This window comes from Thermobia domestica, chromosome 5 (genome assembly GCF_964235325.1).
Source record: "Thermobia domestica chromosome 5, izTheDome1.hap1.1, whole genome shotgun sequence".
NCBI lineage: Eukaryota > Metazoa > Arthropoda > Insecta > Zygentoma > Lepismatidae > Thermobia > Thermobia domestica.
Genome location: NC_137458.1, coordinates 14,666,739 through 14,692,047, shown reverse-complemented (window position 1 = coordinate 14,692,047; position 25,309 = coordinate 14,666,739). Strand labels below are relative to the sequence as shown.

The 25,309-nt window shown below is 34.4% G+C and overlaps 2 long non-coding RNA genes across 6 annotated transcripts in view; one reads left to right on the top strand and one right to left on the bottom strand.

The window, feature by feature from the left end:
• Positions 1-25,309, bottom strand: part of LOC145685728 (uncharacterized) — a 73,019-nt gene that overhangs the window by 5,245 nt on the left and 42,465 nt on the right. For 2 of the 5 annotated variants that reach the window (XR_014131472.1, XR_014131475.1), the window contains exons 2-3: positions 13,418-16,197; positions 2,659-2,815 (exon numbers count right to left, since the gene is read on the bottom strand). This is a non-coding gene — a long non-coding RNA (uncharacterized LOC145685728). The remainder of the gene's footprint in view (positions 1-2,658; positions 2,816-13,417; positions 16,198-25,309) is intronic. The other 3 variants (XR_014131473.1, XR_014131474.1, XR_014131476.1) reach the window with 3 other exon arrangements.
• On the top strand, positions 9,107-22,881 carry LOC145685729 (uncharacterized). Its single transcript, XR_014131477.1, has 2 exons — positions 9,107-9,208; positions 19,636-22,881. It is a non-coding gene; the product is annotated as an uncharacterized LOC145685729 (long non-coding RNA).

Here is a 25,309-nt window from a genome sequence, read left to right as displayed (position 1 = left end):
GAAATTACAGACACAGAGTCCACTTAAATATTATTTCGAAAGGTAATAATATGTGAGTTAACAATACAACAAAAACATAAAAAACAAGACCATAAAGCATAAAAATATAAAGATACAAAAATACATTGAGTAAAAACATACAGAACAGAGAAATTAGAATAAAAATACAGCCATTGTAATAAATCATACACAGAAGACAATAAAAGTTATAATAATAATAATAATAATAATAATAATAATAATAATAATAATAATAATAATAATAATAATAATAATAATAATAATAATAATTATTTATTGACAGCAGTGACCACAGCCAGTAGCGTACGCAGGAATTTATTTCGGAAGCGATCCAAACTCAATACGAGGGTATTTTATATTAAAATTCCTAAAATTGCCCCCAAAATTAGGCTAAATATACACAAAAGTTGAATTTTTTTTTGGGGGGGGGGGAATCCGGACTCCCAGAACCCACCTCTTGCGTACGTCCCTGACCACAGCCTAAACCACAAATGGTCACATAATAATAATAATAATAATAATAATAATAATAATAATAATAATAATAATAATAATAATAATAATAATAATAATAATAATAATAATAACAACAACAACAACAACAACAACAAGGGCCAAGGTTTGTTTTTAAAAATTGATAATTTTGTATTGTACATTTACAACTTACCAGTACTGATTTCAGTACTAGTATGCATTTGTATCTATTTGTAGTGCGTTGAAAAAAATGTTAAGGTGTCTGCCCGCTTTGAAAATTTACGCTATACGACAGATTGTTTCTATCTTCATAGTCCACAGGACTTGTAAGATACTTCAACAATATTTTAATAAATGACAATTATGACTTTTAATGTCGGAAAATGGTTGTGGAAGATACAAGATGTTAATTTGTGTAAAATAGATGATGATGTATGGAACAGAGCAAGATAAGAAAAAATGAATAGTCAAAGATGTCGATTCCACACCAGCGGAAAGGAAGAAGAATTGTAATTTGAATATGCTGAGTATTTGCATAACTAGAAACTATCTCTGGAAAGACCTCACTACTGAAAACTATTTTATAACTAGTGATAAAGTTACATTGTAGAAGCAGGAGTAAGTTTTATCTTTTAATTTGGAGATTTTCATCAATTTCAATGCCAAGCAATAAGCATAACTTCATCAATTTCAATGCCAAGCAATAAGCATAACTTTTAAGTTTCCTACAAAATAAGTGTCACTGACATAGAACAACGGGTACTTCCAGTTGAAGCAAAAAGTTGAAATTTGGTATGATTGTAGCTTTTCGGGACTAGCCCAAAGGAAAATTGCCAAAAGTGAATATTTTTAATTTTTCGGGGGTCTAAAGGGGAGATGAAGAAATTACCCATGTTATTTAAATACACCTATTTTGGACCTGTAATCTCATGTGTCAGGTACTTAGGATTGGAATAAAAACTTGAAATTCCGCATGTTCGTACGTTTTCTATAGGATTATTTCACAAAATTACTAAAAGCAAAAAATTCCCTTTTTAGAGTGGTTTTATGGGGAACTGAAAAATCTTGTTCATGTTATTTATATGGGATAGTTTCTACATCCCAAAATGTCTTTAGATACTTCGACCAGGATTGGAATGATGAATTTGGCATGATTGCAGTCTTCCAGGACTAACCGAGAGAAAAATTGCCAAAAGTTAATATTTCTAGTATTTATGGGGTCTAAAGGGTAGAATGAAGAAATTTCCCTGTTGTTTAAATGGGTCTTTTTTTTTTAATTTGAAATTCGGTGGAATTTTGGGTTTAAGACGTGCAAGGCCGTAAGCCCAGTTAAAATGGGTATAACAGATCGTGTTCGTTACAGTTGCTTTATGACGTTACCATATTGTTAATTTGCAGGGTTATTGTTATCTTACATTATCATTATGGCAATTACTGTTACATATGAGATGCGAGGCCGTAGATTGGGATAGAAACGATAGACGCGGGGGTGATATAGAAACTGAATCATGTTTTTTTTAAATTGCATGAATTTTCTCAACCAAAAACAATAGGTTTCATTGGAAAGTTATAAAGAAATCACATTCAGTTTCATGAAAATCTGGTAAGTTTTAAGAAAGTTAATGGTTAACATGCGGAAGAATTCCATCTAACTGATTTCAATCCTTTAAAAGAAAGAAAAAAAGGAAAAAAACTCTAATCTCAAACAAAACAAATATTATGTTTCATAAAAATAAGAAAAAAAATTGCAGTGATTGGGAAGGCTTAGAGAAAATTAGACCACATTGCTCCAAAAATCGAGTTTTCGAAGAAAGTTATAATGAAGTTTCCTTTTTAAAATGGGAAGCGTCTGGGGTAAATTCTTCCTCATACTTGACTAATTTCGAGCCCCATTTTGAATTACTGCTATTTTCGCCTTGTTAATACTTACTTTTATTCCAGTTTTCACAGATTTTCCTTAAATTTCTAAATGTCATGTTAATTTTCGGCCCAAATTCCACAATAAGAACATATCATTCGCAAAGGGAATACACTTATCAGTTTTACCTCCAACCAAAATACCATTTTCCTTAGTCAGTTCTCTCTCTCTCTCTCTCGTCTATCTATATATTGAACAAAGTTAATGTAAGTCAGCAAAGTTGATGAAAGCTGATAAACACTCACTCCAATTGCATTTCTTTCTTTCTTCTTCTGTTCTATATTAATTGGACTCTTTATTGGTTTCTTCATATGGAAGGTCTCGTGAGTCTTCAACCATCCTATTCCATCCGATCTTTCATGACTACTTTCATCAATTTTTTATCACCAACTCAAAAATATCCTTAAATAATAATAATAATAATAATAATAATAATAATAATAATAATAATAATAATAATAATAATAATAATAATAACAGGCACGTAGCCAGGATTTCGTAATGGGAGGGTCCGTGGCATGAAATACTGTGGTTATCACACCAGGGGATCGATCATTCTAAACTATTTGACTGGCAACATATATTGGTTCGTTTAGCCAGGTTTCCTAACGGGAGGAGGGAGGGGGCGTGACATGAAATACTGTGGTTATCACACCAGGAGCTCGATCAATCGAAACTATTTTACTGGCAACATATATTGGTTTTTAGGACAATAAATTGAGGATATGTTAGTAAGTATTTTAATAACAAACTATGAACAAAATCTCGAGTAAGAGAATATAAAAAGAAATATTGAAAAATATTTAACAATATCTACGTTCCTTCCTATGTTCATTTAAATAGAACAATTTTCCTTTCATTATGACCTCAACTGTTATAAAAAGTACATATCCAATAATGTCTTAAAATATTTTATAATATCTGCGTTGCTTCCTCTGTTGAATCAAATTTTAACAGAATTTTCTTTCCACATAACTTTTTGTCATTACTTTTTTTCCATATAACAATAATATCCAGTTTTAACTTGACCCTCTTCCCCCGTTTCCTACACACAAAGCTCCTCATAAGAAAGCGTAACAAATGCTTGCTGTAGCTTTTTATTTTTAACGACAATTCTTCTTTTTCTCGTTTCTTTTTGTTTCATTCTTCGTTAATTTCTTTAATTTCTGGTTTCGAAGGGGGTCCGGACGCCCTGGCTACGTGCTTGAATAATAATAATAATAATAATAATAATAATAATAATAATAATAATAATAATAATAATAATAATAATAATAATAATAATAATAATAATAATTATTATAATAATTGAATATATTTATTGACACAAATAGCCAGTGACTATAAGTGTGCTAAAGGAATACAAAAAAAGTATGAGAAATCGATTATATTGCCAAACGTAATACAAATCAAATAATTCAAATCACCAGACCAATTACAATAAAAATATATGAACGTATACAATAATCGCTAATAATAAACAATGAAAATTGATAAAAAAGAGGAAAATAGTAAAAATAAAAATACAAACAAAACATGCTGGTAATACAGAACATAGTATATTACAAATATCCTCTCAAATAAAAAAGTCAATAAATAAATAAATAAAATACAAAAATGTAAAATACAAAAGCTGGCAATGCATCAAAGAATATATAAATTATGATAAACAATTAGCAATTGGGAAGAAAAAAGGGTTAGTAATTCAGCAATAAACAATAAGAAAAAACAATCTTTTTTTTTAAATAAAAAGAATTGTAGTATCTTATAAAAATTTGAGGAGTTACAAATTTCTTAAATAATTAATAAGTTATCGACGTACAAGAAAAATTTTAATTTATAAAAGATCAAAAACAGTATTAAACTTATTTGCTGTAGAAACACAATTATGAATAGACGAGAGCGTTAAAACAAAGGTAAGGAGTGAAGTTCGTTGTCTGATTGTAAGGGATTCTCATAGACATAAATTGATCAAGATAAAAACTATCGTCGAGGATATTATAAATTAATTTGAGATCGAAAAGGTAAGGCCTAATTGGTTTTTCATAATAATAATCACCTATTTTTCATAGTAAACCAATAACCATTCTAGTAACTTCCTTCTTTCTAAATGAAAACTATTTCTTTTCAACTTACTCATTAATTCCTGCATATATTTTAATAGATAATAATCCATCTATGTATTAAACTACTAGGTTTATATGTTTGCGGTCAAGAAAAGTTTATATGTTTGTGGCCAATCCTTCGCCAGTGAGTTCTCGGGAACCTTAGGCTCTGGAAAGATGCAATTTTCACTGACCAATTGCAAATTTTGTGTAGATTTTTAGTTCCAACTGATTCTTTTTCAAATGGCCGTTATTTACTTATTACATTTTTAGGGATACACTGGAAGTGTTGAAATTTAAAAAAAACTAAAGCATCTTATCCTACGAGTTATACTTTCCAACAACACACGTATACGGGGTTAGTATATCACTCAGGTGTTTGTTTCATAGTCAAATGATAATGAAATGAAATGAAATATTTGAGTTTTATGTCCCACGGTTATGCCGGCTAGGCTAAAGGAGACGGTGATGATGAGAAATGAATGAAATGGTGGAATGAAGAAAGTGGGAGGAAACGTGAGAACCCCGAGAAAACCCACGCACACGGTGTTTGTCCACCACAAAGTTCACTTGGTGGGGGCTGGGATCGAATCCGGGACCCCAATCAAATGATAATGAAAAATGAAGGATAACCATTTCTCCAGTCTAATGAATCTTTATTGTTTGGAGTGTTTTCAACAATGAACACCATATATATCACTGACATTATAATTAATTGTGTGTGTAATGTATTTGCTTATTACATACTGCGTGCAACAAGAAGGAAGACACTGAGCATACATGAATTAGAAACTCCAACCGGAAGTAGGCTCAAATCTTGCAAACGGTGCGAGATATTGAAAAAAAATAATCAAAAAAATCTCCCATTTATGATACTTCTTGTCGATTTTTATCAGGACGTCTTTCACATCTGTCTGTAAAGGGACAGGTACAGATGTTGTGTGGAATGACAAGGAGATTCATGCTCATATATGAATGATGCGCTGTGTAGAAAGGACTGGTTCAGCTAATCCTCAATTAATACCTTAAATTTAAAGTCCTTTGTCATCGTCGCGTATGTCCTTCGTTCTTCAATGCCGAGACTATAGTGAATTTCCTACTTTCATTGCAACTCCAATGCATCCCTTCCAACTGCCTAAAACTCGTCTCAATTGCTTTTCCTACCTTCCTTTGTAGACCCTACTTCAATTTATTTCATCTCTTTGTTCATCTTCATATTTTTGTAGTATTTCTATTTTATCAAAGTCATCATTCTACTTAACGATTTCTGTAATTCCTGAATTTTCTTTAAACTTCAAAGCTTTCAACTCTTGCCTGGAGTCTTGGTCACGGAGGTTAAAAACAGAAAAACAGAAAAATAAAATAAAATAAAATAAAAAAAAATTAGAAACATCAAGGAATAAAAATGGACTTACCAAAGAAAAAGTCGTGTTGTACGGAAACACGTTGTCAAGTATGTCAGTGGTTTCCAGATGAAAATGATGCAAACTAAAATATGGCGGAGTCAATTTGTGTGCCTTTTTTCTGTTCCATTCTTTCCTATTCTTTTTCTTCCTGTTTTCAACCTCTGTGACCAAGACTCCAGGGAGAGTTGAAAGCTTGGAAGTTAAAGAAAATTTAGAAATTACAGAAATCTGTAAGTAGAATAATAGTTAGAATTCCTGGACGAGATTGTCCCAATAAGTTTCTCCTTGTAATTTTTCGTTCCTATACATACTCCTTTTTTCTTTCATATAAGTCTGATTCCACATCTCCTTGTCCATCATTTCCCTTAATTTTTTTTTTCTATAACTCAATTTCTTATCCGTGTTCTCTTTACAAGATTCTATCGTTTCTTCTGGAACCTTATGAAGGCAGGGAAGAATCCGTGGATTTTTGGATATTGATCAACTATTCTTCTTTCTCACTTCCTTGAAGAAAAAATGCTTTAGACGTATTATTGGAGTCAATGTGATACAGATTACATATTTAAAGGAAGTATGTTATAAATACTGTAAATATATAAGTTTCCTGATCCTTTTATTACCTTTCTTATATTTTTGTAATACTTTCTCTTCTGTGATCTTCAGAGGAACGAATTTCTTGTAATCAAATCTTTAACTTCTCCCTCTTCTACACGCTATTTTTATTCTTTTGTACAATAGTAAATATGAATACTCCTTTGTTGTAGTCCTCAAATTGTATCGAATGAGATTTAATTTGTAAAACCGAGGCAAGAAATGAGATCGTATATCGCTATGAACCTTCTTAACAAGTGTGTTTCTATTTTGATTTTGTTTTTTGAACATATCAACATTTTTTTGAATATGAATTAAAATACTCCGAGGTATAGTTTGCTATTTTGGTCTAGGAATTAATTCGTGCGGTTGGTACGCACACATTGAAGCTGTAGTACAAACACAAAATACATAAATACCTTAAGAAAAATATTGTCCATCGCTAGCCACCACTTTTGCCCATCTGTCAGGCAATGTACGGATTCCGTGGCGAAAGAAGTCCTCATCGTTGGAAGCGATCCAGTCAGAGACCCATGTTTCGATATCTTCTGAAGAAGTAAACCGCTGTCCAATCAAATCGTTGTTCATGCAATCGAACAAGTAGTAGTCCGAAGGAGCAACGTCTGGTGAATACGGCGGGTGGGGTAAAACTTCCCATCCAACATTTTCTAAATAGGTTTTGACCGGTTTTGCGACATGTGGGCGAGCGTTATCATGTTGAACAATAATATTATCATGTCTGTTCTCCCATTCTGGTCGTGTTCTGGCCAGAGCTTGCTTCAAACGCATTAATTGTCGTCGATAACGTTCTCCATTCATAGTTTCACCCGATTGCAGCAGCTCATAATACACCACACCTTTCATATCCCACCATATGCACAGCATAACCTTTGCACAGTGAATATCTCGTTTTGGTTGTGATGGACCTGGTTCACCTGGTTTCACCCAGGCCTTTTTTCGTTTAGTGTTCTCGTAATGGATCCACTTCTCATCACCCGTAATAATTCGATGCAGAAACCCCTTTCTGCTCTGTCATTGAAGCAGCAATTCGCAAATGGTTTTTCGTCTTTCAACGTCTCTGTCTTTCAATTCATGTGGAACCCAATGTGACATCTTTTGAATCATTCCCATGGCTTTCAAGCGTTTGGAGACTGTTGTTTGATCAACGCCTAATGCTGCTGCAAGTTGTTCCTGCGTTTGACACGAATCCTGCTCGAGCAATGCTGTCAATTCTTCGTCTTGAAATTTTTTTGGCTGTCCAGCTCGCTCTTGGTCTGCCAAGCCGAAATCACCACTTCTAAACCGTGCAAACCACTTCTGACACGTTCGCTCAGCTAGAGCATGTTCACCATACACTTCCACCAAAATACGATGACTTTCAGTCGCACTTTTCTGCATGTTAAAGTAATGCAGCAGGACACCCCGCAAAAACACTTTATCAGGCACAAATTGCGCCATGTTCACTAAACTACAAACTGGTGTTGTTGACGCTTTAATCCACTGCCCTATACTACGAACGATACGCGATGACAGGGGTTTGCAACACATGTGTGGATACACGGAACTGTGGGACGCTCCGTTCGTTGCGCCATCTCTTGTCCACCCGCACGAATTAATTCCTAGACCAAATATTTTGCAAATTAGCTATAAAGTAATTATATAATTCCATTGTTTGTCGCAGTTATCTTTATCTGGGTTTAATATTTGATCCTTGTTCTAAAGCAAAAAGATTCAAGCAATTCCTTTTAGTAACGATGAAGTTTTATGTCGAATGGTAACTTTCTTAATGAAGTATTTTGATTCGTTTAAATGCTTGATAATTTGTAAATTGTGTTTCCTCTTGCTTAGAGTTTCTGACTTTTTTTTAAAAAAAATCTAGTGTCTATTTCTCTTTTCGTTATACTTATGGAGGATAGTTGGCAGTCGTGGTTTGCTTCGTAAATATCCGAATTCACTTTTTCCTTTGCAAATAAGTAAAAGAAGGAGTAAATTCATTTCTAGATTTTTTTTATACTCTCAACTCCTGGGCCTCTTGAATAAAATATAACTCACACATATCTTTATATCTTTATCTTGGCAGCCACTTAGTGGGCAGTTGACTTACGCTGTAAGTTTATATAGAATTAGAGAAATAGAGGGTAAAAAAATTTTTTTTGTAGAAAGTGGTTAATAAACATCTCTCTTTTCTTTTATTATTATTATTATTATTATTATTATTATTATTATTATTATTATTATTATTATTATTACGTGAGTATAGGCTAGACCAAATTTTTTTTAGTGTTTTACGAAGACATTTTTTTTAAAAAGGGGTCTTGAAAGTGTATTCACTGATACAACAAGGATACAAAACACTTTTAGAAGTAAACATCTGAAGTGAAAGTGAAAATAGAAAATATTTGTATAACAAAAATATACAACTTCACCAAAATATTTGTGACGAGAAAAACAAGGACTTCCGTAACTATGTCACAGAAAACAACTTTTTGTGGCCAGGATAGTCCAGGAATAGAGAACAGAAGGATGTAAAAGTGATAAACAAATGTGTATATAATCTCTGGTAAATTCGACTAGAGGATGAGTTGTCTTTGGCCAACGAGACCTTGCCAGTCGCGTTCACCGAGTCTGTTAAGTCGCGAGTCAATTATTTGTCTTGTTGTATTACTATTGGATTTCTCTATGGACTCAATCATGTAAGTTGGAAATCGTTTCTTTGCTGTTTCTACTTAGCATAAAATATTACCAGTAGTAGCATTGGTCCGATTTAATCTTCCTCAAGTAACTAAGGCTTTTGTGTGAGGATTCATGTTTATTTGTGTTTACACATGCCGTTATAAGTTAACTTATGTTTACTTATGTTTGTTGTTAATTAAATAAATCAGGATGAATTCATTCAAAATGACGAAAGTTAAAAAGTAACTTGATTTCAATATTTCAAGCAAATCGTGTAAATGTTCATGTATATCACCAAAGCTAATTGATTCATATATCATTCAGGCACTCGTGTCTAGCATCATTGTATACATTTTAACTGTTGTGAGGACCAATCTAGCTCACTTTTATCTCATTAGTCAAATATTCAAATAAACTAATAAACTAAAAACAATTGTAATTATTAAACCACTCTAGCACTATTAAAATCCCCGTTTTTTTTACGTAACAAGATAGTTTGCATATTAAATATAAGTTGTTACTTATTACATGCATAATTACGGTAATCCAACAATGGTTCATCATGATCTCATTACCATCTATTGATTACTATTATAAGTAACAGGTCAGTCAACGTATTAATCACGTGTAGTGAACCTTTGACTACACGCTTAGGTATACAGTGGACAAAGCTGCAAACTATGGTTTTGCCCTTCCCTTCATCTATCCTGTATACACCACTGTATATATTTTAGCATTTCAGGAAGAAATCCTTTAGTTACAATAGGAAATATTAGATAGAAAAAATTTGACCTTTTGTATAATCTATCTGATATCTCTGTTCATTGAGGGGACAATTCCAAGTATGGGTATCTTCTTTGTGCCGGTTGTTCCACATCTATATATAGTTAAATGCTTGACGGTTAACTCCGTCAATACTGGTGGACCGATTTTGATAATTTCTGGTGCATGAGAGGATTCTGGCTTACTTAGGTTTTCATCACATTAGACTCTAGAAGAACTTATCCTAAAGAGGGGAGGGGGGAATAGAGGGATTAACAAATTTAGGCCAAAAATATAGTTCTTCAGGAGCCAAAGTTAGAAAGATAAAACTCGGTAAATCAATTCTTCAGTAAAAGTAAGAAGACATGTTCTAACAGTTTTGAAAATTTCCTTTTTTAAGGGAGAGGACAGGGGGTATGTTGTATATAAAATAAAAATGAATATAACAATATTTGGCTGCCAACTCCTCCCAAGACGTTGTATCGAACTTGATTATTTTTGAAACATGAGAGAACCGTGCCTAAACTTAAACTTTTATCACATTATCGGTATAAGGGGTGGGGATGAGAAAGGGTAACAATACGGACTTTTATCATTAGATTTTCATTAAAACGCGTATCCAAAGCGGGGGAGGGGTTCAAATACTTTCCATAAAGATCCCCGTGTTAAGAGTGGGTATTTCAGCTAATGTTTCATATCATCAGATAATTCTATTAGCAACTATTGATCAATCTCTCATTTCTTTCTTCGAAACTAATATTTTCTTCTCATATAATCTTCCTTCCCTTCCGCCATATCATAGAGCTCCATCACGGCTAATTAGCATTGCATTTTCAGTGGGAGCTGGATGGGAGCTTATGTGGTTGGAATTAGATGGTAAGCTATAGATCTATGTCTCACATAGCATCGGTACTGAACAGAGACGCTAAACTCCATATAAACCAGCCAGCAAATTCCATATCAACATTGAAATCACATGTTACAAGTGTGTACGTATGTATGTAGCCATTTTTGATCTAATTGTGATTTCTTCTATTTGCTTGTAATTTTCTTCTACTTCTTTTGTCGTGTAGAAGGTGACCTTCCTGTATGTCTATCAACTTCAGATCCTTCTTATTCATTTCCAGATTGTTATTACTACTCTATGGTTTACAAGTGCTAATTTCACTTTCTTTCTTTTCGATCGCTTTACCAGAATTATTTCTATATCTTTACGTACTTTTTTAAGTTACTAGATTAGAATACTTTGTACATTTTGCTATGTATTTCTCTACCATTTTCCGATCTAACTTCACACATATTCCGTAGTTAAAAATCACTTATAAACATCTTGTACTACTGTAGAAAACAGCAACTTGTTTCAACGAACTATTGTGTCTTCGTCAGTGTAGATTGAGAAGAAAATAAAAGTTGTTAATAGTTCATATTATGAAGTTGTCTTCAATTCCTAGATAATTTAATAAGTGAATTTTCTTTTTAACTATTTAAATATACATCCAATATTATCTTTAACGTATTTCACTTGTTCCGATCAAATGTAGATTATATTCTTACATATCTAAATTAAATGTAAATTATTTTGTTTCATCTCTTCTTGTGAATTTTCAAATTTTCCCTCCCTGCAACATGGAATGTACAGTACTGTAAAAAAAAAGTATATGTATATAAACGGTGTTCGGAACAAGCACTACCGATAAAAAGAAAAAAAAACTTTTATAACACCAAATAATAAATTTATTTCAATGTGTTTGTTTAACAGAAAAAGCAACTCAACAAAATGTTTGTACTGGCAACATTCTAAATCTGAACTCCATGGTTCCTGATAATGTACAATTATTGTTGTTGAGCAGCAGATGAGAACTGTTACATTGTCGGTCGTCTGTATTCTGTGTTGAAGTTGTGTAGAAAATGCTGCTCACCATACAGCAGAAAGTAGAATATTACTGGTTCACAGAATTTAAGTTTCCAGAAACTGTATCAAGAAAGTTCAGACAAAAGTACTAACGGGAACTATTGGAAAAACATTCAATGACAACGTGACATAAATCCCTTTTTGAAATTGGATCACCTGTGAGAAAGACAACATGTGAGAAAAATGTGTCTGATGTTGAAGTTGAGAGAATTTGAGGAACATTTAAGCGAAGCCTATCCAAGTCTATTAGATGTAGTAATAGGGAGCGTGATGTACTTAAGTAAACTGTCAATAATATTATAATTACATGGGCGCATGGGGGGATATTCAAAATTAACAAAAAAATTGGCTACTTACCAATGAATCCTCCCTTGAAATATTTAAAGATTTTGACGTTTTGGAACTCTCAGCTGGTTCCTTCCTCAGTGGCAAGGTAAAAAGGATTAAAACCAGGAATACATACCACTATATAAAAGTAACGTACAAAAAAGATCATGAGATGAAACAGATAGACACTACGTTCTTTTTTATTCAATTCATTCTTTTTTCCCTCTGCTCTGTTTCATCTCATGATCTTTTTTGTACGTTACTTTTATATAGTGGTATGTATTCCTGGTTTTAATCCTTTTTACCTTTCCACTGAGGAAGGAACCAGCTGAAAGTCCCGAAACGTCAAAATCTTTTAAATTTTTGAAGGGAGGATTCATTGGTAAGTAGCCAATTTTTTGTTAATGTCGATAATATTGTTCACAAAAGAGAACGTCTTCATGGTTACGAAATTCAGTTCGTGCAGAAGTTGAAACGAAATGTTCTACTTATGAGCTAACTTTCCTATCCATATGATATCGAAAATGAATAACAACTATTATATTCTTCAGAAGGTAGTGTTCTCCGATGAATGCACATTTCATGTTTCAGGTCTCGTGAACAGTCACAACTGTCGGATATGTGGATTCGAAAATTCACATTAAGGGGGGGGGGGGGGGGGAAGTTGAACGAGACACTTTGACAAGCAAAGCCTGGTGTGGTCTTACAGTCCAAGAAGTGATTGGTCCTTTTTTATTCAGTGAAAGAAACAATCAATGGAAATGATGACTTGGACATGATGGAGGAATGATGTTATTCCTCAGATACTTGCAGGAATCTTTTTTCCAACAAGACGGAGCTCTTCCACATTATGCAACTTACATGGGGGATCACTTAAATGAGGTCTTCAATGATCGTTGGATCGGACATGGCGGTCCAATACCATGTCCTCCAAGATCTCGTGATCTGTTCTCATTCGAGATTTTTCTTAGGGGACACACAAAGATCAATATTTATAGAACTTCATTGGTTGGTTTGCGCTGGGTGATTGTTGGTGCTTGTGAAACCATCCTACCGCAGATACTTGAGAATATATGGTGTGAGATAGAATTTCGTTTGGACATTTGTAGGGACATCAAGATTTACTGATCAGCATAAAAACTTTTTGAGTTGCTTTGTCTTTTAAACAGCATTCAAATGTGCTCATTACTTGCTACATTATAAAAGCTTTTATTGGTAGTGTTCGTACCTTTCGGGTCCTCTCTGGAGACGCGAATTACACTATGTGACAAAATATTGTAGATAAAGAACCATAGAGTAGATTTACCAATTCACCAAAGACTACATCACTTTTTTCCAGATGGCAGTTAAAGTCGGTAGAGTTGACACTAGCACCATCCATTAGCGTAAAAATCAATGTTAACTGCTTAATGGATTCAAAGAGCACAGCTAATGGCAGGGCCGGATCTACGGGAGGGGGGAGGTGGCAATTCGGGGCATTTACCCCGGGGCGCAGCTGGTTGAGAGCATGTAGGGGCCGCCATTTCGAGGTAAGATTAACGCTCGTAAGTTTGGAAGGCCGTATGGACGATGATGGGATGGTTGGTGGAATGAAGAAAGTGAGAGGAAATCTGAACTGAAAAATGTTCTCGCAGCATTTGATGAAATTATAACCACGTCTTCTAATTCATAAGTCAAATCAGTTCCCTAAAACTTAATGAAATCAATCAAAGATCTGAAATTTGTAATTGATTTAGTATTTTGGGACTCAGTTTTGCATGAAATAAATGGAGTTAACCAAGAAATACAGAATAAGCAGTGTTTCTTTCAGAAAAAAAAAAAGTTCCTTTGGGGTACAGTTAGTATTCGAAGAGGCACATATTATTTTCACACGGTACTATTCTATTTATTATTTTATTAACTAACTAACTAATTACCTCTTATCACCTACGGAACTCCGGAGGTTCAATGCCACGTTCACAAAAGCTCTCCACTGACTTCTGTTCTTAACCCACTGGATCCAGTTTCTACTCTGTATTCCAATCTCTGCGAGATCTATCTTAATATTGTCCTCCCGTCTGCCTCTAGGTTTTCCTAATGTCGTTTTCCGATTTGTCAGTTAAGACTTTGAAAGCATACCTACTTTCTTCCATTCTGGCTACGTGGCCTGCCCACCTGAGCCTCCTAGATTTGATGATTTGAGCCTGATACTTACGTACATCCATGGGACAGGAAAGGCTCTCAGATTTGGCAACATTTGTTATAGAGAGCAAGGTTGCTCAATCAACATCTTGTAAAAAAAAAATAAATAAATAAAATAAAATAAATAAAATAAAATAAATAAAATAATAATAATAAAAAAATGAGGACTTTGCATAAAAGAAAGCCAAAACACTATTTTTGTGAGCGCGTGTTACAAAACGAGAAGGGAATTATATAGAATACCGTTATTAATAGATACTATAAAGAAAAGTACTTGTTCTCTATGTTTATTGTTACATATAAATGGATGTGAAATGTGTGTAACTATGTACCTTAAACTTAAGCATATTACTAGAAGAATTATTTACAAACAGGTGGAGGGCCCACACATCAAAAATAGTTCCCATCATCATCGACGACCTTTTTCTCCACTCACACTGAATTGTAGTCTCAGTTTCTCACATGTGTGGCTACTGTTCGCCTCAATTACTGCCTGAATATCTTCAATGTGTTGGTCTTCCGGCACGTGATGCGTCTTTGAATATTTTGTCACCGTCCATAAACTTGTTAAATCACCGCTTGCATGACACCCATCCCCAAAGGCCTGGCATATCTTCCGCCCAGTTGCAGCGGCATTTGACATCAGTTTGAACTCACACAGCATACACGCCCTTATGACGCTCTTTGAAAGTCCCATGTTCGCTCTGTCCTTACGCAAGTTCACGGTATAACTGTACTGCCACAACCAGGTGGTATGTTGGATATGCCCACACCAACAACTGACCTTCGCCTTTTCTCAATTCGTATTCAAATGAAATCTTTGAGTTTTAAATCCCACAGTTATGCCGGTTAGGCTAAAGGAGATGGTGATGATGAGAAATGAGTGATGAAGAAAGTGGGAGGAAACGGGAGTACCCGAGGAAACCCCTCACATATGGTGTTTGTCTACCACGAAGTTCACTTGGTGTGAGCTGGAATCGAACCAGAGAGCCCATGCACCAGAGATGAACGCTCTATCACTGTTCCACTGCGGCCACTCCATTCGCATTCAACTCACGGTGTGAGGGCCAATGGAACAAAGACCTTCACAAAAAGCGATAGAACTTTCTCAGTTACCTTTATAGCTTTTTTAATTGTTATGTATTTATTTTGTATTTTTCTATTACAACACTAACATTACTTTGAATTAAAATCTGAAGGACATTTCACAATAGGTCCCAACACATGTATGTAACAAAGTTACATCTTCTACAACTATGTATTTCTTATGTGGAAAATCTTAAGAATTTTGTTTTCAGAATTTTATTTTCGAAATAAATAAGCTTCAACAAAAGAATCGGTTTCAGAATTTAAGTTTTAATAAATATCATAAATATTTAGTATAAATAAAACGTAACATTGCATAATGTATCGGTTTGTGTTTCGATTAAATGATAAAATGATTTTTTATACTTCTCACTTTGTAACTTTTGGATACGCTTTCGTAATTGGTTTCAAGCTCGTATGTTTACACAAATTCCAGTAAAAGTTATAAAAGGGAGGAAAATGACAAACAGTTTAAACTTTTTAAAATATATACTTTAACTTAAGATTTGTTCCAATTCCTAACATAAAGTAATAAGACTTGGGAGGAAGAGGGCGCCAGAAAAACTTCTTTGCGCCGGGCGCAATATTTCGTAGATCCGGCCCTGGCTAATGGTTACAAGTTAATATACTGACATCTACCATCCTTATGGAAAGCTTTAGTGGAACTCCATTAATTTATTCTGATAACTCATGCTGGAAAGTTTCTATCCTCTGCTGGTACTCTTCTGATCCTGTGCAGTCCTGAAAAATAAAGAGAAATTGTAATATTTAGTGACATGGACTCTTAAATAATATTAACGGGAGACAATTAATGATTCTATATAGCATAATAGCATGTTGATATTACAATTACTTTAATGTGTGACTAACATGTTATTAATGTTTCAGGAAAATACATAAATATGTTATGATTCAAATTAGTTCTGCTGTATGTGTTTGATTTCAATATGATTAGTTCTTATTACTTATGTATTGAGTATACATATTTGGTGATAACTGATAGATCCTTTAGACTGCATATTTAGGAGAGAAGAGAACTCATCTTGCATCCGTTACCGTTGCATTTTTCTTAGAACTCTATAATATTATAAAAACTCTATAACGGAAGGTTATACAGTTTTAAGAAAACTGAAACAGCAACGGATGCAAGGGAAATTCTTTTCTATTACATATTTGATCTTAAAATTCTGTCTCACTGTTCATCCTTCTTGTGATTGATTTCATGGATCTTGTTGAAGGGGTTTTCTTTCCACAAGACTGGGTTGCGTACGATTTTCAAGGATGAGGATCTCAGTGACGATTCATCGGCCCAGAAGGGGGTCGCCTATCATGAGTCAAACATCGGTAGTGTGACCTTCACAAACTGAACATCAGTTGCATACATTAAGCTGGTGTCACATACCAAACCCATCCGAAGCCTGATTGACAGAGTAGTTGAAACGATGCTTACAACTTGGACTAAAAGACTCAAAGCTTATGTATTTAATGTTCAGGTTAAGGTGAATTCATCTTGTTCTCCGGGTTTTATAGGTCATAGAGTTAGTTAGTTCTTTTACGGTAAAAAATATTTTGTGAAATTTAAGGAAATTTAGAAGGTTTACGTTTTATCTGTATGTATATAGATAAAACAGAACACCACTGATACAGAAAACATAGTCTGGCAATACAAATAGTTGATGGAGAAATTATCAAAATAAATTCCTTCAAATTGGAAGCATTTCATATGTCAATGAAATAAAAAGTCACTAATAGTGATTAGTCTTTGAAAAATACGAAATTCGTTGGGTTAAGTTCTGACCTTTTTAGCCCCTACTCTACGATTTCGAATAGTTTATTATTCCCCTTGTTTACCTTCATTTTTAATATTCTCGCGTAAACAGCACCTTACTTGTCTACACTCCTCTCATTTTCATACCTTCCTTCTCACCATCGTAATTAATCCGATTGGGTAGAAAATTGTGATTAACTAAGCATACTCATCACCATCACAACGCTGAACCCGTTTTTTTAGACTTTGACCGTTTCTGATTTTGAAAACGCTCTTTAGGATTTAGGGTTTAGATTTCTGGGCTTTCGGCATCTAAGGCCATTTAGCCCTTCACGTTTTGAGGGATGACGCCCCTCGGCGAGCACACTATTCTGGGAAAGGGAAGGAAGAAAGGATTGGGGAAAGAAGGAAGCTACCTGAGACCTATAAGTTAAGTACTACCCCGGCATTTGGTGCGAATGAGGAAAACTCAGGAAAACCTCAATCAGGGTAGCTGGCCTGAAAAAGCGTTTTACACTTTTTCGACCGAGTGCCCCCACCGGGAATCGAACCCGGGACCGCTTACACCTAAGGCGAGAGCGTCAGCGACTACGCTACGCGAGGTCACTGAAAACGCTCCCGTGTACACTAGAAGTCATTACTCCACACCTATCACATCATCATTAACAAATCGTATATAATAATTTTCTTTAAGTGATAAGTAAACACTTATTGCGACTCTTATTGAAAATTTTGAGTTGCGAGTGAAGCGAGCAAGAAAATTTTTAACAAATGTATTTCTTTGCAAACCGACAACAATATTGATTTAATAGGGTGCCAATTCCTTTAGGGGGCGCCGCGTCGTTTACTCTTTTCCGATATCTATTCTTTCATCTTGCTCTTTCGACGCCCCTTTGGTATCTGCGCCCGGGGCAACCGCCCTGCTCGCCCCTCCTTAGCTACGGCTCTGACTAACAATAATATAACATTGAGATTGCAGTACCTTGCCAAAAATTTTACTTTTACTACAATATATATATTTTATGCTTTACGATCAATTTCACTTCAATGAAACTAAAAGTGTGTTACAAAGTTAAAAAATGCACGAAAATTAAAATCTTAAAAAAAAGCTACACCTATTTCACTTTACCTTATACTTCTATAGGTAATATTTTGCTGTTGGTAATCCTGTATAATTTGGGCCTCTCAACAGAAGTTATGCAAACTAAAGGAAGGAAATGTTCTTCATTAGAGGGAAAGGGCGGGACGCAGACAAGGTTGGACGACGACAAGCCTGGACACTTAATTTTGGTCGCTTCCGACAAGGTTGGATAACGACAAGGTTGGACGACGACAAGCTTGGACATTTCTCAATTTATCCTCTTGCGCCAGACTCGAACGAATCCCTGAGGTGTCCAAGCTTGTCGTGGTCGATCCCGACAAGCCTGGACACATTCCTAATGATGTCCAGGTTTGTCGGGGTCGACCCCGACAAACCCGGACACATCTAATTTTGGGTCGCTGACGACAAGGTTGGCCAACGACAAGCCTGGACACTTAATAAATAAATGGATATATAGCTGTGTTCGTCATATCCTTCAATATTGGACAACTAACCATCATTTGTGGTCACTTGGTGGGTGAATACGAAAGGTCTCGAAGAACCTTCGTATTAATCCACTAAGCAACCAGATGTTCGTTTTCTAAATTAAATGATCTGACAAATACAACTGTTTATTCACTTGTACGGGTGTACAAGGGCAGTTAGTTTTATCAATGTACAAGGGCAACTGTTCTCTCCGATTATACTGCAGTGTTATTTTTATACCACCGTGATATAGATGGAGCCATGCAACTCTATATTGAAGGGCATATATGTATGAACTGGAAACGCCTTAACTGGTAGAGTTGGTTGGAACAGACATTTCAAATTGGGTCGTTGACGACAAGCCTGGACACATTCCTGGGGTGTCCAAGCTTGTCGTGGTCGATCCCGACAAGCCTGGACACATCTCATTTTGGGTCGCTGCCGACAAGGTTGGCCAACGACAAGCCTGGACACATTCCTGAAGGCTAAGGGCTGGTAACCAAATAGACTCCACTCGTCTCGACATACATCCCTATACACACAGAGACAACCCTATCTGGTTACCAGCCCGTAGTTCACTTGTGGAATCTATTTGGCGCGCAACCAATTATACATTTTTTCCTGTTGGCAGTAGACAGATGTATCCCAGAAGATTGCCAGATGATCACTCTCTAAAAGCGAGAAGAATGGCGTTCTAAGCTTAACGGCTGCCTCAGTACGTATTCATGTTTGCGAAAAATATACTGGTAGAGAAACTAGTACTATGAAATGAAGATAATAAACTGTAAAATTATTTTAAATTAGTTTAGACTTCTTATATTAACTTTCTTCATTAATGTTGCAGGGCTGTCGCCGGTAGCCTAGGTTGCCGATAAATTAAGCCACTGGGTGATAACATCTGTCTGAGAAATGTGTGCGCTCCTTTCAACCCAGAAGTATGGAATGTTGACGACGCCACACTAAACAATGTGCTGAGAACTAACAACATAATGCTATTTGTGGAATAAATCTTGAAAGTAATTTAATGCATCCCACAAGATGAAGCAAAGGTCTCGATAATGCTTTGCAGATTGCCGTAGGGAAATGGCCAATCTGAAGACGAAGCAAATCTCTGAGCATATGAAGAAAAGACTTGGGAATTCGGTTTGGTACACAATGGCAGAATAAGGAGTATGAAAGATTTTTTGCATCCTGTTTCATTTAATATTGTGAATAACAAAAATTAAAAGTTTAAAGATAAAGTGTAATGTGTTAGAGTTAGTGATGTGAGGCGGAAAATTTTCCATTTCGGAAAATTTTCCGCTATATTTTTCCGGAAAATTTTCCGTTCTAAAAAAATATCAGTAATCAAGTAACAATTCCTCAGCAATCATGAAATTGATTGAAATCATGTATAGAAATGTTAAAAACTGAAAGATCGTTTAAAGAATCTGAAAATTTTCATGGCTCAGACAATTTTTAGTACTATGTAGGAACAAGTTAAACAATTTTTCATGAATCGAAATATTTTCTGCCTTATATGGAAAAATTGAAGAATTTTTTATGAGTCGGAAAGTTTTCATCATTTCGAAGCAAGAAGTAAAACAACGGTTTTCTGAATCCGAAAGTTTTATTGCTCTGTAGAAACAAGTGAGAGGAATTTTCATAGATCGGAAAATTTTCATCACGATGTAGAAACAAGTGGAAAACACTTTTCATAGGCCTGACAATTTTGAATATTATGTATAGTGATGTTAGGTGGAAAATTTTCCACTATATTTAACTGCACATAGAGCTACAAAATTGAATTTCAGTAGAGGAAAGTTAGTCAGCAACAAATTATAATTTTCCAATTAGCTTTTGGGAACCGGAAAATTTTGTATTTCAAGTTGGGAAAAAAAAATTTTACACAGTGTTTCTCTCTATATATAGAAGAAAATTTTTCACCTCACATCACGGTTAAACAACGATGTAGGAATAAGTGGATTATTCTTTTACGAATCGGAAAATTTTCCGTTTCAAAATTTTCCGGAAAATTTTAATCACTGTACAGGACAGACAATTTTTCGATTCATGGAAAATTGTTCTACCTGTTCCTACATAGTACTGAAAATTATCTAAACCATGAAAATTTTCAGATTCTTTAAACGATCTTTCACTTTTTAACATTTCTATATATGAATTCAATCAATTTTATGAATACTGACGAATTGTTACTTGAACATTGATATTTGTTAAGAACGGAAAAATTTCCGGAAAAATATAGAAGAAATTTCTCCACCTCACATCACGGCCGAACAACGATGTAGGAATAAGTGGAGTATATTTTTACGAATCGGAAAATTTTCCGTTTCAAAATTTCCCAGAAAATTTTTATCACTGTAGAGGAACAATTTTTCGATTAATGAAAAATTGTTCCACTTGTTCCTACATAATACTGAAAATTGTGTAAGCCATGAAAGTTTTCAGATTCTTTAAACGATTTTTCACTTTTTAACATTTCTATATATGAATTCAATCAATTTTATGAATACTGACGAATTGTTACTTAATCACTGATCTTTGTTAAGAACGAAAAAATTTCCGGAAAAATATAGAAGAAAATTTTCCAACTCACATCTCAACTAAACAACGATGTAGGAATAAGTGGAATATATTTTTATGAATCGGAAAATTTTCCGGAAAATTTTCGTCACTGTACAGGACACAACTTTTCGATTAATGAAAAATTGTTCCACTAGTTCCTGCATCGTACTGAAAATTGTCTAAGCCATGAAAATTTTCAGATTCTTTAAACGATTTTTCACTTTTTAACATTTCTATATATGAATTCAATCAATATTATGAATACTGAAGAATTGTTACTTAATCACTGATATTTGTTAAGAACGGAAAATTTTCCGGAAAAATATAGAAGAAAATTTTCCACCTCACATCTCGACTAAACAACGATGTAGGAATAAGAGGAGTATGTTTTTATGAATCGGAAAATTTTCCGTTTCAAAATTTTCTGGAAAATTTTCATCACTGGTTAGAGTTGATATTATTGTGAATTGTTTATCATTGTAAATCACGTTATTGTAATTTGTTTATTAATTTGCTAATTCTTCGTGCGTGAATGTGTATTTACATTTTTCTGTAGTTCAATAATTTCTATTGTGCTAATTAACTGTTACTGTACGCACTTAAAAGTAAAATAAGTAAAGTACAATCTTATTACATACCCATCAATTGGGATAGAACTGATTTTGGTGAAGGCGTAGTTTTGGTGGATCGTATTTTGGAAGATTTATATTTAAATTCAATGCTTTGCATGAAAAAACATGTTACAAGGAATAAATTTTTGCAGGCGACAGAGTTAGATAGAAAATAATTCAGCTATATTTTAGATTTAGAAGTGTAGGGTTATTAGTGTAAAATAATTACAAGTCTTTTACAATGGACAAATAAGTGAGTGCATATGAAAGATGCTATTGGATAGAAAGATAGACTCCATTAGATGCTATTTTCCACTGGTGGTATGTTGCTGCACAGTGTACAGAACCTGTATTTTATGTTTACAAGTGAAGCGTTTCTACTATGAAACTATGCCAAGAGCCAAACCGTACTTCTTTTCACTACCTTCGCTTACAAGCATACCCACCATTACGCACCCCCGCGGGCTCAACATCCTCGCACTGGGCTAACTCGGTTAGATAACATTCGAGCTTTTTAGCGGCCACCAAGCACAGGTTGGTTTGTGTTTTCTGCACTCTAATTTTTATGTCACACATCTGAAGCTGTATTCATACGCAAATCGTAAAAGAATTTAAAATTTTCAACAATTATTTCGGGTGGTCCCCTTGAATTTTATCTATGCCAAGTTTGATATTTTCATGTCGCCCATTGGTAACGTTTCAAGGGATAATAAGAAGGAAATTAGTGAAATAATTTTAATTGTTCAACAATTCTCTCTAGTAGTACGTCAAAAGTAAACCGATTTTTATACATTTATAGATCATAAATACAAATATCCGACGTCATTAAAATGCTTAATTATAACAAGTTACTAGTTTAAACATTTTCCGCCTTATGCAGAGTCGTTTCGACGCATGATTAGCGTCATACTAAACTACAGACTACTGCAGGACACTTATGTTAGTCGAACTCTTTAGTATGGCACTAATGGCGTTTCAAAACGACTCTGCATAAGGCCCTTTAAGTTAAAACTGGTTATTTCATTAATTGCTCGGCCATTTTGGTTACAACATATGCTGTAATTATTGAGACTACATATTACATTTAAAGCAAATTAATCATTACTACATTTTAATAACATAGTCGACTGGACTGTATGCTGCTTCTCTAATTAATTCTTGCTCAGAAGTTTGAACTAAAAAAAAATAAGCACCCCACCTTTCCACCCTAGCCTCCTACCAAGATAATTTCTTTTCTTCCATTTCCCCCCTCCCTCTACACACTGTGCATTTGTACTGTAACGGTTCTGGTTAGGGCTTGTATTTGGGTTCTGCCTTTTATGATTCCTCTTTCCATCAATGTTTCAGTTTTAAACTGCTCAGTTATGTCACTACTTTTCTCACTTTCTCACTGAAGCTTATGCTCTATTTGTGACCCTTCTTCATTCTCATCAGTATCCATCTATCTGCATTGCCACAGATTCTAAATCTCCACTTCTATCCCTACAATCTTCCCCCTTGACTTCGAAACTCTCCTGGATTCTCTCTGAAATCCGCTCCTTCTTCATTACCGTACTTCCCTCAACTTTAGCCTACCACTTGCTTAGTCTGGTCTAAGCTTCATGTAGGTATCCTCGGAAATTCACTAGCCGACGCAGCTTCCCGATATGGAGCCTTTTACGACACTCCCACTGATCTTTTAGTCTCGACTATCGACCTTTCCCCGCTATTTACTATACTTCATTTTCAACGCTGGGCTGCTTATAATACTTCTGTACAAAGGCACGTTGGTACTGGCACCATCCTTATTCTCTCCGCTCCCCATCTTGGTTCCTTCATCACACTCTCCCTCCCTCCTTCCTCCATTTTCTTCTTCTAACAGACTTCACATTCTTATACTCCCCAATGCTTATTTCTTCTTCGGAAACACACTAATACTTCTGCAGGTCTTAATGAAGTACCGTCCACTATTATAAAACAATCTGCTTCGCTAATTGCTCCCCACCTGACTCATGTAATAAATTTTCACCTTCTTCAATCAGGCATTTTCCCACAACAGTTAAAAGTGGCTAAAGTGATTCCCTTGTTCAAAAAAGGCAATCGTTACAATATTAAAAATTATCGCCCTATCTCAGTTTTGTCTGTATTTTCAAAAATTTTTGAGATGGTAATTTCAAATAGGATAAGGAATTACTTACATTCCAATAATCTAATATCACAACATGGGTTTTTAACTGGCAAATCTACTGATTCTGCAATTTTCGATTTTCTTAGTACTGTTATGCATGCAATAAATAATAAAAAATGAACAATTGGACTCTTTGTTGATCTTACTAAAGCATTTGACACTGTAAATCATGATCTCTTACTTAAAAAAATTACACTTTTATGGTATAAGAGGAACTGTCAATAAATGGATTGAGTCTTACTTGAAGGATAGGTATCAGATAGTTCAAATTACGAACGAAAATAATGACAAAATGCATAAGTTCAGTGGTTATAAAGGTACAATACTAACTGGTGTACCTCAAGGATGAGTGCTTGGCCCATTGCTCTTTCTTATTTACATCGATGATTTGACACATGAAATGTTGCCTAATAAATGTTTTATTTGCTGATGACACCAATGTTATTATTACAGGTAACTCACGACATGATATTGAATATAATCTAAACACTGCGTTTTTACGATTAAGTAACTGGTTAAGTAGCAATAAATTAGTTTTAAACAATGATAAAACTTCCTTGCTAAATTTTTATTATCCTCTTCAAAATAAATTTATTCCTCACGTAATGGTAAATAGCACTATGCAAAATTCCATTCTTTAATAACTTATGGTGGTTTTTTTTGGGGGGGGTTATTCTACTGAATGTATTAGCACGTTTCGCTTACAAAAAAAGCACTAAGGGTTGTGTTTGGATTGTCACCGAAGTCTTCTTGAAAGCCCATCTTTCGAGGACAAAAAATATTACCATTACCTTGTGTGTATCTATATAAAATTATCTTGTTTACCGTAAGTAACACTTATTTATTGAAAACAGTAACGTCCATAAATACAATACTCGATTCGTTAATAATTTGCATGTTATCCCCCAAAATTTCTCGTTTTTCTTTTCAAAAAAGCGTATATATTAACTGTACAAAAATTTTCAATAAGTTACCTGACTTTCTAAAGCAAAACAAATCATATTCTATGTTTAAATCTGATCTTCCAAGTTCTTAGTAGATAAATGTTACTATTCGGTAAATGAGTTTTTTGAAGACAATGTATAAATGTTTTTTTTCTTAAATTAGATTATGAATGTGTAGCTTATAAAAGTCATAGTTATGTATGTATTACTCTATCTGTAAGGTTTTTATAG